This window comes from Bombyx mandarina, chromosome 06, assembly GCF_030267445.1.
Source record: "Bombyx mandarina strain Sakado chromosome 06, ASM3026744v2".
Classification (NCBI taxonomy): Eukaryota; Metazoa; Arthropoda; class Insecta; order Lepidoptera; family Bombycidae; genus Bombyx; species Bombyx mandarina.
Window position 1 is genome coordinate 2,178,128 of NC_143213.1, and position 18,244 is coordinate 2,196,371.

At 36.7% G+C, this 18,244-nt stretch overlaps 1 long non-coding RNA gene across 1 annotated transcript; it reads left to right on the plus strand.

Annotated features, from left to right (window-relative positions):
- The first annotated feature begins 15,373 nt into the window (after positions 1-15,373).
- On the plus strand, positions 15,374-15,816 carry LOC149502778 (uncharacterized). Its single transcript, XR_016323233.1, has 2 exons — positions 15,374-15,593; positions 15,631-15,816. It is a non-coding gene; the product is annotated as an uncharacterized LOC149502778 (long non-coding RNA).
- The last annotated feature ends 2,428 nt before the right edge of the window (positions 15,817-18,244 follow it).

The following is an 18,244-nucleotide window of genomic DNA, read 5'->3' on the forward strand; positions in this document are numbered from 1 at the left end:
ATTACCGGTGCTTTTAGGTACGTCAAGCACCAATCACCGTCATCGCCGAACCCGTCGCTTGTGACGAAGGGCTCGACGAGTAAATTAACCCACAGACACAGCCCACTGAGTTTCTCGCCGGATCTTCTCAGTGGGTCGCGTCTCCAATCCGGTGATAGATTCTGCGAAGCACTGCTCTTGTTAAGGTCAGTCTTAGCAACACTCCGGTTTGAGCCCTGTGAGCTCACCTAAACGTCAAGGAGAAGCTGAAATAGCCTCTCAAGGCTATCAGTGTAGGTAGGGAAATAAAAAAACAAAAAAAAAGAAGGAGGTCAAACCTTTCCATTAAATTAAACACCATTACTCCTAAATTCAAGCTCTCTCAAGATAAGTGAGATGATGTAATAATGATTAATATTTAATCAAAATTATGTTTCAGTAATTTGGATACTTTATGACGTCATACGAACTCATTAACCTAAGATTGAACATGTAGAACACAGTTTTAAAGTAGAGGATAGATAGACTCTTTAGGGTAAGTAGTTTTCGCAAGATTACGATTCCGGTCCAAAATTAAGACTGAAGTTGAAGATAAAACTGAAACTCGCTGAGTTAAGCATAATGGAAAGGTCATCCAAGAAGATCATTCAGTTTGGGGGCTAGGAGGAACGCACAATGGCATTTAAAGACACGAATACACAGCTGGTGGTAGGATAACGTAGGGTAGCGTAACGTGGGACGCCCCCTGGCTAGGTGGTGCGATGACCTCCGAACGCTAGTCGGCTAGAGGTGGATGAGGAGAACCGTAAACCGGGCTCAGTGGTGGATTGGGAGAGGCCTGTGTCCAGCAGTGGACGACTGTGGGCTGTTGATGATGATGATGATGATGCTATGGTGTCTTGTGGGCCCGTCCCGATAGGCAGCACCGCTCTGCCTATTTCTGCCGTAAAGCAGTAATGCGTTTCGGTTCAAAAGGGGAGGAAGCCGTTGTCCTGAAAAACTAAGACTTAGAACTCATGTCTCAAGGTGAATGGCAGTATTTATGGTGTTGATCTCTATGGGATCCGGTAACCAACGGCGTAAGCTCGTCCAGTCATTTTATAAATAAAAAGAATATAAATCACGAAAAAACTCACTCACAGACATTAATTTAAATATACAATCTCGTATGTAATACAAAAAATTGTTTGCAATAATCGCGCCATATTTCAATTTACGCTATCTCCTATAACACGATGATAGTATTAAAAACGTTTTAATAAGGTACCACGCCTCCGTATTAATTAAAATTAATACGATCATCTGACGCTCACACTGACTCAGTTATCCGAAAATAGATTTATCAAACGTTTTTTTTTTTCGCTTAATAAAGTGCGCAGTCTTTTAAAACGTGAATGAGGTAAATAGCGTACTGAGTTTCGCAATATGTGGAATATATTTCTTATCAATATGGTATATATGGTATGGTATATGGTAATTTTTTTTTTTTTAAATCATTATTATTATATTATAATACTTTGTATTAATTGTATGTATATTTACGGAGATATGTATGTGTATATGTATGTGTACATATATGTATAATATGCATTTCACTGGAATGGTACACCGCGCGTAGTTCGTTTCCAAATGATTCTTGTCCACCTGATGGTTGTCTGGAAGCGATCGCTCTTAGCGATAAGACCGTCAATTGTACTTTTTTGTTTTTAATGTATCGCACTGTTTATTTGTTTTTTGGTGTACAATAAAGAAAAAATTATCTCTCTCTCTCTCTCTCTCTCTCTCTCTCTCTCTATAAGCAACTGGATACTTAGTTTAAATCCCCTTGGAAATACTATTATTATTATTATTATTGCTAAATATATTTGCTCAATCTGAATCTAGCATAGATTAAACTACTTTCCTTGCACAGATTTTCTTCAACCCCCTCCCCAACCAAGGGAGAATTTTCTCTCCGAGGAGTATATTTTAGCTTTTTTTTTGCTTAGATTTATTGCTTAGATGGGTGGGCGAGCTCACAGCCCACCTGGTGTTAAGTGGTTACTGGAGCCTATAGACATCTACAACTTAAATGCGCCACCCACCTTGAGATATGAGTTCTAAAATCTAAGTATAGTTACAACGGCTACCCCACCCTTCCAACCGAAACGCATTACTGCTTTACGGCAAAAATAGGTAGGGTAGTGGTACCTACCCGTACGGACTCACAAGAGGTCCTACCACCAGCTTAAATCTTCTACCTTTTATCCTCTCACAGTACGTGCATCACTAGCAAGCCACATTTGATATATGTACCTAGGTTTTTTCTTTTGGCCAGGTGGAAATCGCCGGACTTTCACCCTCCACTGGGGATGGCGGGTGGGGCATGTCGGATTCGAACGAACTAAAAACCTCCTGGCGTTCTGTTTACCCGCGTCCCAGTGATGCCAACTCCGGGGTTTTCCCCCCAAATTTAGGGGGAAAAAATCTATACAGGGATTTTTTTAGGCGGTGAAATTTTTTAGGGATATTTTTAGGGATAAAATTTTATATAGAAAAATACTTAAAAATACTAAATAACTATTGTTATTAACTAATTATTTATTATTTTTATTTATTTCTTTACTTATATTGTAATGAATAAATACTTGGTCCGTCGTTGGGGAGTTTTGTTTTGAATTTAGTGATTTTTTAAATTGCTTTAGGGGGAAAGTTTTCAAACAGTTGGCGAGACAGAACGCATGAAAATGCAAAGGGAGGAGAGTGAAGAGTTTGATGCAGAGCACATCTCTCCCATCACCCTCCCGCTATATCTATATTCCCCTTGTGTAGTAGTCATGTCCTAAAGGATAAGACGTCCGGTGCATTCGTATCGAGCGATGTACCAGTGTTCGAACCTCGCAGGTCGGGTAACATTTTTTTCTAATGAAATACGTACTTAACAAATGTTCACGATTGACTTCCACGGTGAAGGAATAAGATCGTGTAATAAAAAACAAATCCGCAACATTATAATTTGCGTAGTTACTGGTGGTAGGACCTCTTGTGAGTCCGCACGGGTAGATATCACCAGCCCGCCTATTTCTGCGTGAAAGCAGTATTGATTTTCGATTTGAAGGGTGGGGCAGTCGTAACTATACTGAGACCTACGTAACTTATTTGTCTCGTAAGGTTTCTTTCTGTAGTGTAACCGATTGCAGTCAGCTCCTTATTATTTTCTCATCATTCCGGTAGCAGGTAGTAATTGTTTGATTGAAACTTTCATATCCCAAGGTGTCACTGGGTATTCAATTAATTTATCTTGTTGGGACATGTCCCATGACATGTCTTTCTACAAGGACTCCATCGTCGAAATGTTCATATAATTGAAAAAGTTCTCGCTTCGGTTTCCTCAAGACTGAGGGTCGTGATAACCCCCGTCCTTCGTTTAAAAACTACAGCAAAATAATCTAATAGCAGATGGCAACGTGATGTCGGAAGTAATTTAACAAACACGTGCTCGATAACGCGGTAATTACGAAAAAAATCTTTTGTCGATTAGTTTTTTAGGGTAGAAAAAAAATCAAAGATAATCATTGTAAAAAAATAAGTTTGATGTTCAAATTTTATCAACCAACCTACGTATGTGTTTTATTATTAGTATTACTGTTTATATATATTTGTTATCTCTACTGGTCGCGTGTTGTGACGCAGAGATTCCCTCATGGCTGAGCCTTTGCTCGCCCTGCTGTCCTGGTGAAACTGGAAACGCCTCCGGGACACCAGTAATCCCTCATTCATAAAAAATGCATGCTGTGGTTTCAAGGTCTCGTATAATCTCGTCAGGATCCGACCTAACGCGTCAACTCAAGAGTAAATAGAAGAAAAACAAATAACTAAATATTTTTTTCAGCCCACGCACGTCCACTACTGGACATAGGACTCCTTCAAACCGGTTATTATGACGAGCTCAATGTTTAAACTGTTTTAAAGTAATCTTATCTAAAAACTGCACGAAGCTATAAACCATCTTCTCTACGTCACAATACGCTAGCAGCTAGATAGCCGCTTGAAGTAAACAAAAAATACAATAACGGGCATTTGTTACATCAACAACATTATCTCACACGCCCACAAACATATCTCATCATATCATATTTTCGTATAAAATCTTATCGTTTGACTGATTTGGATAACGCAATCAGCTATGAAATAAATATTCTAGATAGACCTACTACAGCTAATGTAGATAATCTGACTTTTGACTGATAAACATGATTTATGTGTAGTTTTGATAATTTTCAATCCCAGCGGTGGAAACTCGAGTCATTTGTCAAAAAATCCATGGAAACCCGTCTTAGTTATTTCAGATTTACTAGGCATATGTCATTAAGCTTTCACTATATATTTATTCACTGTGTACTATAGAATTGAGACTTAGGACTTTTGTGAAAAATGCGGTACATAGTAGGTGGCATTAACATTGTTGATGTGCATTGGATCTGGTATCAACTTAATAACAGGTAGACCGTGAGTTTGTCTGGTTCTGACCCAGCGAGGTATCCTGGAACACCAATGTCATCGCCCGGACGGCCTGACGGGACACCGTACCGCGGGGACCGACGTGTTGGTCGGTGAGGCCCTAAAGGGCATCCTTGGACCCGCGGTCTGTTTCAAACATCTGCAGACGTTGCCCCTAGGCGCGGAAACTTCAAATGAAGTTCGACCTCATGCCCGAAAATAAAAGAATCAGTTAGCTCATTCAACCGCCTTAGACGACGACCAGGGCCAGTGGTTCTGACATTTTTTTGGTGGAGGATTGTGAGTGTACAAATGTGAATATCGCCTTCCAGCTTATTTCTGTCGCACGTTAATTGTGCCTTCTGATTCTGATGGTGGCTACCATGCTATATATATGAACTCTTAGAATCACTTGGTTGTGGACCATGAGCTCGTCCATCCATATAATGAAAGAAACTTACATGAAACGACATACTGAAATTGTACAAAATCAAATCTTCGATCGAAACTTTCGATTCCTCTCATTTTAAATATAATGATGTCACGAAACTTATGTGTTTTTTTATTACAGTTATAGGCATACGAGAACATACGAGTCACTGTAGTAAGTAGTCATCGTCGCTCATGGGCATCAGCAATGTCAGGGGCACAGCCAAGCCGCTGCCTACTGAAATCTCAAAGCGATGTTTTAACTCTCGCAAATTTTACTTTACATTTGAATTTCGTAGAAGCTATGTATATAGTGTAAGCTTTATAGATTATTGATACAAGATCATCTACTATACATACTGCTTAAAATAAGATCAACAGTGTTTGTATGCGATAACTATAATATGAACTATGTACATAGTAGTGGGAAAAACTCTTTACAAATTTTCACCACGGCGGTGCGCTTTTCCTAAATTTTGGAAGTTTCTGCGGGGGCGAGTATCGCTAAGAGATGAACAAAAAGAGGGAAAGGACAGGGATAGGTAATGAGAAGTAGACGTACCTGCCAATCCGTCGCTGGCTTCTTACAGGCTGCAGAATCCAAGGAACGTGACTATTGGACGACGCGTAATGGTGGCGACAGGCGTGACGACTTGACGGCACTCTTCTAAATTGTTTGTTCACAAAACTGGTATACCACTCGCGCAACGACGAGTATGATTGTCAGTAAGAGTTCGTAATTTAATAGAAAAGTAGTAGGTATCCAGTCCATTCAAATATTTAGGTGAAAAAACAAGCGGCGTGTGCGTGTACAATGCGCGCGGTATAGTCGGCGATAGTCTTCTTTTTTTGTTCTTTTTCTTTTTTTGTGTTTTTTTTATAACTGGCCATACGATAGGTTTTATGTCTACTCTCATTAAAAAAGAATCAATTGGTATTCTACTTCTTACCATGTATACTAACCTAGCCTAGCAGCCCTGTTGCGCTCAGTCAGCTGCCATTGCACTATTTATACTGGTAGTACGACCTCTTGTGAGTCCGTGCGGGTAGGCACCACCACCCTTGCTATTTTTGCCATGAAGCAGTAATGCGTTTCGGTTTGAACGGTGGGGCAGCCGTTGTAACTATACTTGAGAACATAGAACTTATATCTCAAGGTGGGTGGCGCACTTACGTTGTAGATGTCTATGGGCTCCAGTAACCACTTAACACCAGGTGGGCTGTGAGCTCGTCCACACATCTAAGCAATAAAGAAATAAAAAAAATATGCTCCAGAAAGCAATATAAAATTTCCTACATCTTCCGCTTTGTAGGGATTACGATGAATTTGATAAAAATTAGTTTAGTTACGAACTATTAAATATTCCGTAATGTTTTTATTGTTTTTCTAATTAGAAAAACGTTCTTCAATGTTAAAATAGGATTTAAAATATTTCCATTGTATATGTTTTGATGTTTTATACCAAGAAAACCGTGACCTAAAAGTGTGATTCGTTGAATTTCAACTTGAAGTATTATTACTGCCCTTGTCGCTTGATACCGTATGGAATATTTCGTTGAGATTACGTTAATTACCTCAGTTTTATCTTACCGCATTAGAGCCAGGTCAGATGACCAGCGCCGTAACTCAGGTCATGGGCTCCCAGTGCTCGATATGACAACGAAAAAAATAATTTGGTTTTTTAATTATTATGCCCATTTTATTAAACCTATTGGAATTTGAAAAATCCTTATCAAAAGTGACGAAGCCCTACATTTTGTTGCATCAGTCGCCAATATCAATCTAAAACGTCAATTGGTGATTAGCCGAACATCGGAAAAAATATCCGTCAGATAAATCAGATAAGATATTGTGCGACAAGAAACTATGTCATTATATCCTAGTGCGTACATTTTGCGATAAAAACAGAACACTGTTTGATAATTGTAGACTCCGTTGCCTGTTTCGAGCCCCGTCCGACGATAAGATCATCGAACTTACCGAGCTTAAGTACCTACCTACTAAAAACATAATGATTAATACTAAACTACTAATAGGACCCTGTAAGAATTTCAAAGTTAACAGGAAAATATCGAAGGAAGGAAAATAGGAAATTAACACAAGCTTCCCCTTAAGAAAAAAATATCTGTTCCTTTTTTTTTTTTTGTTACAATAATATTAATAGGTATTTTATTCGTTTTAAAATTGTTCATTAAGTCTTAAATTTGGGAAGGTATTTTTATATATTACGATTACAGTCACAATTTTTTTTACAAAATATAGTATTACCATAGTTTCCTTAATAATCCTTAAATAAGTAAGATTGGGTGGATCCAGTTCATAGTTAAATGTAATTAGGAACATCATTAGATAAATAGGTATATCACTGATTAAATTAATTACATTTACTTTATTTTTCTGTTTTGACAACCCTTGCAAGCTTTCGACTGATAGCGTGAGTACTCGGGTGGATGTGTCGCTCGAAATCGAAGGCGTTTTTCTCGACAGTGTACAACTGTGTTAATAAAGTGTAAGATTTTCGGAAAAAAAAACAGCGACAGAAAATCGATGTTGCCAACTACAATATTAGTTATTATTAATGTTTTATTTGGAATTGAGATTGGGAAACCTCAAATCGGTCGGACGTGCTTTTTGTTAATTTTCCATTTTATTTTGATTTTCATGTTAATTTTCTTTTTTCTTTTGTTTCTTTTTTAATATTTAGATCAGATAAGTTGTAGTTTGTATATATTTTAGTAGTTAGTTAGTATTAAAGTTTAAATTTTATTTATTCTGTGTAAATTTCATACTATTGGTAAGCTTTATTTTCTTCTCTTTTCCTTCATGACATGATGGACCCCCCGGGTGATCCTGGGGGGACAGCCCCCGATATAGGTCATGTAGTGACAATTTCAAATAATGACGATGGTAGTACCATGGATACAGATGGTTCAGTTTCCCAGATATCTAGTGGCCGTAAAAGAGTGTCAGCTCTGCCCAGAATCTGCAGGCACTGTAATAAAAGACGACGAAAACACCGTGGTGATAAGAAAGATATTAAGGAAAGTGATTGCCAATGTGTAGAAATTAGTAAACAAATACTTTCCAAAGTCGATTCCGGCAATAATTCTTCTATAGTAGTAGAGACCACACAAAACAATAACACAGACTCTCCACCACAACCACAGCCCCCTGTTGCAAGGCTGTTATATAACTCATCCGATGCTGCTCCTTATGTTGTTCACATTCAAAAACAATTTTCATCTCCCGACGATAATATTACTTTACATCCAGTTACATTTGGACGCTTTCTCAAAAGAAATTCTATTAAAAATATTGTGAATGGAAGTTTAAAAAGGATAGGCCGGAATAGATTATCCATTTCTTTTTCTAAGCATCAAGATGCAAATGACTTTGTTGAAAACAAAAATTTAGAATGTGAAAAATATAAGGCTTTTATTCCATCATTTTCTGTGAGCAGAATAGGAATAGTAAGAGGAGTTCCAGCTGAGTGGTCCGAAGAGGAAATAAAAGATAATGTTTCTGTTCCTATTGGCTGCGGTCCAATCATAAAAATTAGGAGAATAAAACGGAAGATGATGATTGATGGACAAAACCATCTTAAATGTACTGAGTCTGTAGTATTTACTTTTGATGGCCAAATTTTGCCTAAACGTGTTTATATGTGCTACACTGCTCTTACTGTAGACTTGTATATATATCCTACTATTCAATGCTACAATTGTTGTCGGTTTGGGCATGTCAAATCTCAATGCAGATCTAAACCAAGATGTTTTAGATGTGGTCAAGGACATAGTGGTGATAACTGCTCCATTCAAGAAGATTTTATATCTTGTTGTCTATGTAAGGGGTCCCATATTGCAACCGATAAAAAATGCTTAGAATATGAAAGACAAAGAGCTATAAAGGAATCAATGGCTAAGAGCTGTATTTCCTATTCAGAAGCTTCAAAGCTACATCCATTTGTCTCTCAAATTTCTTATGCAGATGCATTGCTCTCATCACCTAACATCACTCCTAATACTTTTCCAACCCAGCATCAACATCCTACATCTAAAGCTATGAACAGTAGTACTTCATATAAAAAAACTGTTTTTGTTAAACCAAAGCCTCCACCTACACTTAGCAAAGGGTATGACAAATCAGCTCACCAAGAAATTTTAAGGGATTTTAATATTCCCCAACCCTCCAATGGATGTGCATTAACTAACAAAGACAGTGAAAACCCATTGGAAACCCCAGTACTTAATTTAATTATCTCTCTTATAAAATCTCTTAGTCAATCGAATGAATTTACACCGTCCAACGCTGCCTTATTAGTCTCTGCAATTACTCAAATTTATAAACCAAATAATGGACAAAGTTCTTCAATGGAATTGTCAAAGCATCACTCCTAAAAAAAGTGATCTTATTTATTTATTAAATAAATATAAACCTTATATCTGTGCTCTTCAAGAGACATGGTTGAAACCAGGATCTTTATTTAAGATTCGTGGTTATTCATGTCTCAGGGAAGATCGTGTGGATGGGCATGGCGGAGTAGCCATGCTTGTGAAACACCCCCTTTCTTTTTCTCTCTTCTCTACTCCTTCTCACAGTAATAATTTTTCTATTATTGCTGCTTTAGTCGAAAATATCTGTTATGTATCTATTTATATACCTCATCCTTCTTCTGCAATCTTGAATGAAATTAAAGATATCATTTACATTCTTCCAAAGCCTTTTATGATCCTTGGCGATTTTAACTGTCGCCATGAATCCTGGGGTTACTTATCTTCTAATAGTTATGGTAACACATTAATAAATATATTTGATTCAGTGAATTTGTGTATATTAAATGATGGTCGCCCTACTCGACGTTCTCATCCTGACGAGGGCCCAAGTTGTCCAGATTTAACAGTCTCTACACCTAATCTTGCTTCTTCTTTGTCTTGGGATCCATTGCGATCTACTTTTGGTAGTGATCACTTCCCATTATTATTATCATTTCCAACCGGCAATAACAACAATAAAGTATTACATAAAACATATTCTCCTCGTCTAAAATATAAGCTTAATGATGCTGATTGGGATTTATATAGAGATCTAATAAAAAACAAAATTATTACACTTCCAAAAATTAATCCAGGTACAGAATCTCAGTGTGCAGATTTTTTGGCAAGAACATTTATTGAGGTCGCCAATGAAATTTTTCCTATTAAAAATAGCTCTTTGGGTTTTATTCCTTCTCCTCCTTGGTGGGATAATGAATGCACTCAGGCAGTAAAGAGAAGAAAATATGCTGAAATTACATACTGTGAATGTTCCACTGATGAGAATTTTGAAATTCTTACAAAGATAATGTCAGAAACCTCAAAATTTCTAAAGAAAAAGAAATTTGATGGCTGGAAAATCTTCTGCTATTCAATATCACCTGATGTCAAACCATCTCTTGTCTGGCAAAATATAAGGAGGTTTAGATCTGCATTCAAATATTCATCTCCAAAATCAATACCTTCTCATTTAGTTAATAGCTTTTTAGATAAATTAGCTCCTCCTTTCGTTCCCGAAGACTTAACAATTCCCTACCCTGTAAAAAATTTAAATAATCATAACTATTTTGGTCTAAACAGTATATTTTCTCTCACTGAATTAAAAGGTGTATTGTCACATGTTAAGGATTCTGCTCCTGGACTGGACGGTATACCTTATTCCTTTATTTCTCATTTAAATGATGATGCTTTATTTTATTATTTATCTCTTATAAATTCCATAGTGACATCTGGTAACATCCCCTCCACGTGGAAACGCCAAGAAATAATTCCCGTTCTGAAACCTGATAGGTGCTCTTCAGACCATTCTGCCTATCGCCCAATCGCACTTTCTTCTGTTTTGATGAAAATTACAGAACATCTTATAAAAAATCGTTTAGAATGGTTTGTTGAGCATAACGGTCTATTATGTGAATCCCAGTTTGGTTTCAGACGTGGGAAAAGTACTATTGATAGTTTAAGCATATTCGTTTCTGATATTCAATTATCATTCTCAAATAATAAATCAGTAATAGCTGCGTTCTTAGATATAAATTGTGCGTATGATAACGTAGTGATAAGTATTTTAAAGAGTAAGCTTTTACAACTTAATATACCACTGCTATTAACAAAGTTTATCATAAACATGCTTTCCGAAAGATACATAGTCCTGAAACTAGATGACGGGAAGTCAATTACTCGACTTGTTTCAAGGGGCCTTCCTCAGGGATCAGTACTTAGTCCAATATTATATAATATTTATACTCAAGATTTAAAATCATCACTTAATAGTGTAAATGTCCTTCAGTATGCTGATGATCTTTTAATTTACTGTTGTGATAAATCTATTGAAAAAGCTAGTTCGTCTATAACACAATCGATGATAAATTTAAAAACTTGGTTGGACCTAAATGGCCTTGATCTATCACCTGCAAAAAGTACAATAGTTTTATTCACGAGATCAAGAAGGCCTCCTCCTATCTCTATATTTTACAAGGGTAATCAGATTCCAGTCAAAGCTAATGTTAAGTTTTTGGGAATTGTCTTAGATTCGAAACTGACTGGTATCCCACATTGTGATTACCTAAATACTAAATGTGAACGTGCTCTTAATATTTTAAGATGTTTGTCAGGCGTTAGGTGGGGTGCTCACCCTTTTTGCATGAAATTGTTATATAATGCACTTATAAGAAGTATGTTAGATTATGGTACATTCTTGCTAGAGCCTGGGAGTGTTAAAGCATTTAAAAAGCTAGATCTCATACAGTCCAAAGCTTTACGAATAGTTTCTGGTGCTATGCGGTCAAGCCCTATCAATGCTCTTCAAGTAGAATGTGGTGATCCTCCACTATATCTACGTCGTCAATATTTAGCAGACAAATTTATATTCCGATCTTTTCAGTTTCTTAACCACTCTCTTTATAACAAACTTCAGCAACTTTCTCATTGTATAGATACATCTGCATATTGGAGACATAAAAAACCACCTTGTCTAATCAATAGTTTTAAGAAATTTATTAACATAAAAGCTCCTATTCATCGATCCATTAATTACCCTCTTTTCAATACTAGCTTTGAAGCATTAATGTCTCTTCCAGAAATCCATTTTAACTTTGATTTAAACAAGCACGATATTTGTACAAAATTTTCATTTAATCTTCTTAAAAATACTGTTTGGGTTGATTACCATCATATTTTCACGGACGCGTCTAAACACTCCTCTTCTGATCCTGTTGGTGTAGGTGTCTATCATGCTCAATTTAAAATATCACAGAAAATCAAACTTCCTCCGGAAACATCAGTGTTTACTGGGGAATGTTACGGTATTTTTAAGGCTATTGAATATATTATTCTATTTAAACTTCCAAAAACAATAATTTTCTCTGATTCAAAAAGTGCCTTACAGTCTCTCAATAGGTTCCCATTTAAATCAAAAAATATTTCTTCTGTTGTCATAGAAATAAGAAATCTATTAAATAAATGCAATCATTTTGGTCTTTCTGTGCTCTTTGTATGGATCCCTAGTCATAGTGACATTGCTGGTAATATAAAAGCAGACCAACTAGCTAATGAAGCCGTGGAAGATGGTGACATTTTCCCTTATAAAGTTTATTGCCAGGATCTAGGCGCTCTTCCTGTAGTTCACCTTCAGGATCGCTGGAATAGACTATGGACTGAAACTGGTCAATCAAAAGGCAGGAGATATTTTAACCTTCAGCCAATTATTTCATTAAAGCCATGGTTTTTCCGTGTCAAATGCAATAAGCTAGTATGTTCTTCTATCATAAGAATGCGTTTGGGTCATGTTTGCACTCCTGTTCATCTTAATAGATTAGGCATTGTATCTACTGACATATGTGAATGTGAATCCGATAAATGTGATCTAGATCACATTTTCTTTTCATGTCCTCTATACGACCGCTCCTCATTCCTGAATGATCTAATATCTCTTAATGTTCCTTTTCCTACCTGTATATCCTGTATAATTATGTATCCATGTATATTTTATAAAATATTGTCATCTTTCATCCTTCAGAACCATATTAAAGTTTAAATATTTGATTTGTAAGTGTATATATGTATATTTATGAAATTTTTATTGTCCGTTTCAAACTTCTTCCTACTTATCTGGTCGTTTCTCATGTTTCGTATCCTATTTTAACTTGGTTTCCCAATCTTTTAATTTACGTCATTGGCAAAAAGTAAACGCTATTGCCAAAAGAAGAAGAAAAAAAAAAAAATTTTTTATTTGAAACATTAAATCGAAGCTAAGCCAACAGGTTATTACGTAAATGCTGAATAGATCAGCTGTTAGCACGTCAATGCACTAGAATCGGAAAGTTTAGAAAACATCAAAACATCTGACACGTGATACGGTGTGGCGTAGCGCCATGACCCGCTTCTGCACAGATACAGAGAAACCAACATGACGATTATAAACGTTTGACGTAAAGGATTACGCTTAATCTATATAACGAATAAGTTTTTATTACGCACAGCAGACCATTTGCATAGATAATACACGTAATTCTTAAGACCATTTGACATGTGCGACTCGAATTTATGACCGTCAATATTTAATTCTAACTAAAATTAAGAGTTAAAAACAAATTAACTTGTGAGATGAAAATAACAAAACCAAATAAAACACGATCGGTGCATTTCCCTTATGTCATAACGAAGATAATTGTATAATATCTTATTCCGCCTCAATCTGGAATAGATAATAAAACAAACTTATCTATGGTCAGTTACTGGAAAAAATATTTGTGTAAGTATTTATTGTTTTTTGAGGTGGAGTGTCCTCCGAGGTGTTTCCATGTTTCTCGGAGGGCGCCGTGACATCTGTCCGAGAACTCCTCAGGTGCAACTCGAATAAAGAACATATATATTAAATAAACAAAACATATATATGTGCATATGTGTGTGTGTATGTATAAATATATTTACTTAATACCGCGTGTAACTCGTTTCCAAATGATTCTTGTCCACCTGATGGTTGTCTGGAAGAGATCGCTCTTAACGATAAGACTTTTGCTTGCGCCAATTGTACGTTTTTTGTATTTAATGTTTCACATTGTTTTTTGTTTTTTGGTGTACAGTAAAGAATACTCTCTCTTTATCTGTTTCTCTCTCTGTGTCTCTCTAAAAAATTGAAAAACCATATTTCTTTTAATTCACAAATTAAAAATACGCTTGGGGCACTACCGACCCGTAGCGATTGTCTCACAACGAATATCGAACATCGAAAGCTTGTCCCATGATCAGTGACTCCATTCACGTACACAAGTTAGATCTAGAACAATTTTATATCAGACGGTACTTTTGATTGTCGTAATTGAAGATAATTTCATCAATTTCCTAACCAAGCGTATAAAATGAAACAATCTACCTCTACCCGCGATCGTGGCGATTGGAACAGCGACAAAATATCGAGAACCCTCATAATGTGATAATCGTATAAATAATCCGTTACATAATAATGTGTCTTTAATTTAGACATCCGTTAATTCCTAAAACAATTCATAAAAAAAAGCTGCTCTTTTATTCCAATCAGTCTGTAATAAATATCGTATATTATAATCTTTTTAGATGATAATTATTAATGTGATTAGATGATAATTTTAATGATGATAATTATTAATTTTAGTGGTGGTAGGACCTCTTGTGAGTCCACGCTGGTGGGTACCACCTATTCCTGCCGTGAAGCAGTAATGCGTTTCGGTTTAAGGGGTGGGGCAGCCGTTGTAGCTATACTGAGACCTTAGAACTTATATCTCAAGGTGGGTAGCGCATTTACGTTGTAGATGTCTATGGGCTCCAGTGATCACTTAACACCAGGTGGGCTGTGAGCTCGTCCAACCATCTAAGCAATAAAAAAAAATGTGATTATCTGTAGCAAACGCGCAAAAAACTTACAAAAAGGTTATCTGCGTCTGTAAAAGATACTGTTTCAGTCGTTTTGACTCCTTTAAAGTTCAGTTACCCGATACAAATCGAGATACGATTTATTGTTTTGATAAAAACCGTTCATAAATTTATTATTAACGTCTCAAAAAAAAACTGTCATACACGAACGGCAGAAACTGTTTTTGTTCTATTATTTGAGTAGGTGTTTGATTAAACACTTAAGAAGCTAACTTTAAGTTAACTTAAGATATTACAAAAACTAAGCAAACAATTCATTAACGTTCATTAAGTGATAATGTAGTAAATTTCCCTAAGCAACCGTAGAGTGTAATTTATTTTGTGAACTGTTTAGAAATTAATACTTTTCGCGCCTGAAGTATAAAGGTGGGTACAGAACGATGATACTGAGCGTGATGTACCATTCGCAGCGAGCATGCTACGTTACGCCGCGTGCTAAATCCGTGTAATACATCCGTTTCGAAGTATTTGCTCGTCCGTGTTGCAGATTCGCAAGCCAATATCAATTAAGACGTCGGACGACGAAATTGTGTTGGGATCTTTATTTTTGCACAATTAGGTAGTTTTCCAATTACAGCACAAGAGCGCATTATGCGGCATAATGCTCAACGTTGAATGTTCCAACTACAGCAACGCTTCGCACAATCGAGCACTCTCAAAAGTACTGCTCTCGCGTGATACTCGCAATCGATACCGACTCAGTGACAGAAAATTGACAAGTGTTTTTTCTTTAAGTTGGCATTGATCGAAATTTTGTTTATATTATCGTTAGTAATATTATTTAATGTTGAAAAAAATTGTAAGGCTTTCGTTTCGTCGTAGTTTCTTAGAAATAATCAATGTTAATTAAAACTGTGCTAACTTAGCGCACTCTGCTGATGCATTTGAAAACTAATTCACGTTCCAATTAAGCTTCAGCATAATTCGGCATTGTGCGTCACTGAGTCGCATTATGCTCTGTAATTGGAAAACTACCGTTATTGGACACCACAGACATTACCTACGTATCTGGTAGTTTGTCGTTAGTCAAACAAAATAACACAAAAATGAATCAAATGATTACTAGACACTCGGGTTTTATTTATTTATTTTTTATAGCTCAGATGAGTGGACGAGCTCACATCTCACCTGGAGTTAAGTGTTTACTGGAGCCCATAGACATCTAAAACGTAAAAGCGCCAGCCACTTTGAGATATAAGTTCTAAGGTCTCAAGTAGGTATAGTTACAACGGCTGTACCACTCTTTAAGCCGAACCGGCAGAAAGGTGGGGTGGTGGTACCTATCCGTGCGGACTCACCACAGGTCCTACCACCAGTAGTAATACAGTAACCGGGTCCTACAAACTAGTTTCTTCTCGATATTTGTCTATGAAACACAGAGTATCCTCTTTGACCCACTCCTTCATTACAGCAGCAAATGTTCACAATAATCAAAATCAAAGTCTAGAAGCACCTGGTTGCTTCGACGCTTGTGCTACTTACGTGCTGCGACGTACAGACAGAAGCGCGTAAAACTTAAAGGATTCGTTAAAAAACTTGCTCGTTGCTCGCTGCGAGAGCCTTTGTTTTCCCGTACTTAGTGTGTTTATTTTAACGTTCTCGATAGCGTAAAAGTTAACTCAAATTTGTATGGAGTTGGAACGGCACCTCTAGTGGCAAACGTAGGCAAACGTTCCAACTCCATACAAATATGAGTTAACTTTTACGCGATCGATAACATTATAAAACTCGCACTAAGCACACTGACTGCCATGAACGCACGCTGCGTAACACGTTACATTACGCGCCGTGAGTAACTCCAGTCAGTACCCACCTATAAAATTGAACTGAATCGTTGGTTGATGAAAATTTTCGTAATGTTGCAATATATTTTATAAATAGTCCGAAACCAGTTTCAACTGGTTATTTTAAGATATTTTATCTGTATGCCCTCTGATAATACAAAATGTAAAATTAACGAGGCAATTCAAATGAGAAATTTATATAAAATAAATGATAAAAACTTACGTTATCAAAACAATACATATTATCACGCAAAATTCTCTCAAGTCTTAAAGTCTTATCTATCTTCTTTATGATCTTATGTGTGAAAGAATGAATAAGGATCTTGTTTAAAAGACTCTTGAAGTATTTGAGAGCTTGGATACCTAGACCAACTTGACGTCCAGCGAATAAATTTGCTGAACATTATTCTATGCGTCCTAGTCATAACCACAAGATGGTTACCATGACTTCCATCATCAATGCCAGTCACATAGCCGAGACATTGCTAAGCACTAAGGAATCCTTTACTGACCAGTTCGAAGAATTAATTCTCACAGGAGGCATCTCCGTTGCCAAAGATTTTAGAAATTCAGGATCCGGTTGTTTCTTTTTTTGCTGTGATGGTTTGACGAGCTCACAGTGCACCAGGTGTTAAATGGCGACCGGAGCCCATAGACATCTACAACGTAAAACCGCCACCCACCAAGGTGGGTGGGTGGTCAAGAGACATGAGCTCTTAATCTCCGTTATTCAGTACAACGACTACCCCATCCTTTAAACCGAAACGCATTACTGCTTCACCGCAAAAATATACAGGGTGGTGGTACCTACTGGTGGACCCACAAGACGTCCTACCACCAGTAATAATGTTATACTACGGATGCATAACATCGTATTTGTATTTCTGAATTATAGACGTCTAAAGACTAGAAGCAATGATTTTTTATATAACAGATATGTTATCTTCATAGTAACTGACTCTTCAAATCTGATGCGCCATGTACATGTCTACATACCTACCTACCGATATAGTGCACACATGTTGACAAGTAGCATTAATGAAAAGTACAAAAGATTCTTTTTACATATAAAATCATTGACTAGGAGACTGACTTTTACGGTAACTTGTAGCAAAACGATTGCTAAGTCGGCTGACCCTAACTGCACGGCCTAGCAAAGGCAATAATTAAAATCCTAAATACTAGAAAACAGACCGAAATGTCTAGGCCAAGGATGAGTAGGCAGAACGCGGCCCGCTAGGTTTTAAAATTTCTAAAGTTGAATTTATTTTATCGACTTTCCGTTCGTTTTTCTGTTCTTTTCTTGTTTGTTTTTATCTTGCATTAGTATATTATGAAATCTTTACTTTTTTTAGTTTTATATGATATCCAACGGTGCTATTATGCCGAAGTTCAAATCACGCAGTCGGGTAAGGTCTACGAACGACGAAGGAACAACATCGTCTAGTAAAAGTTCTGTAGTTCTGTAGTTACTTGATTAGTTAAGATTCGTTTTTGAAGTTATACTTCTTTAGGCGCGTTATGAAAAATTGATGAGAGTGAAATTTTACGATGCGCGCGCACCGTGACACAAAATTAACAGAAATGAAGTTGCCCATTAAATCGCTCATTACAATACGACCGACGTAACTTGG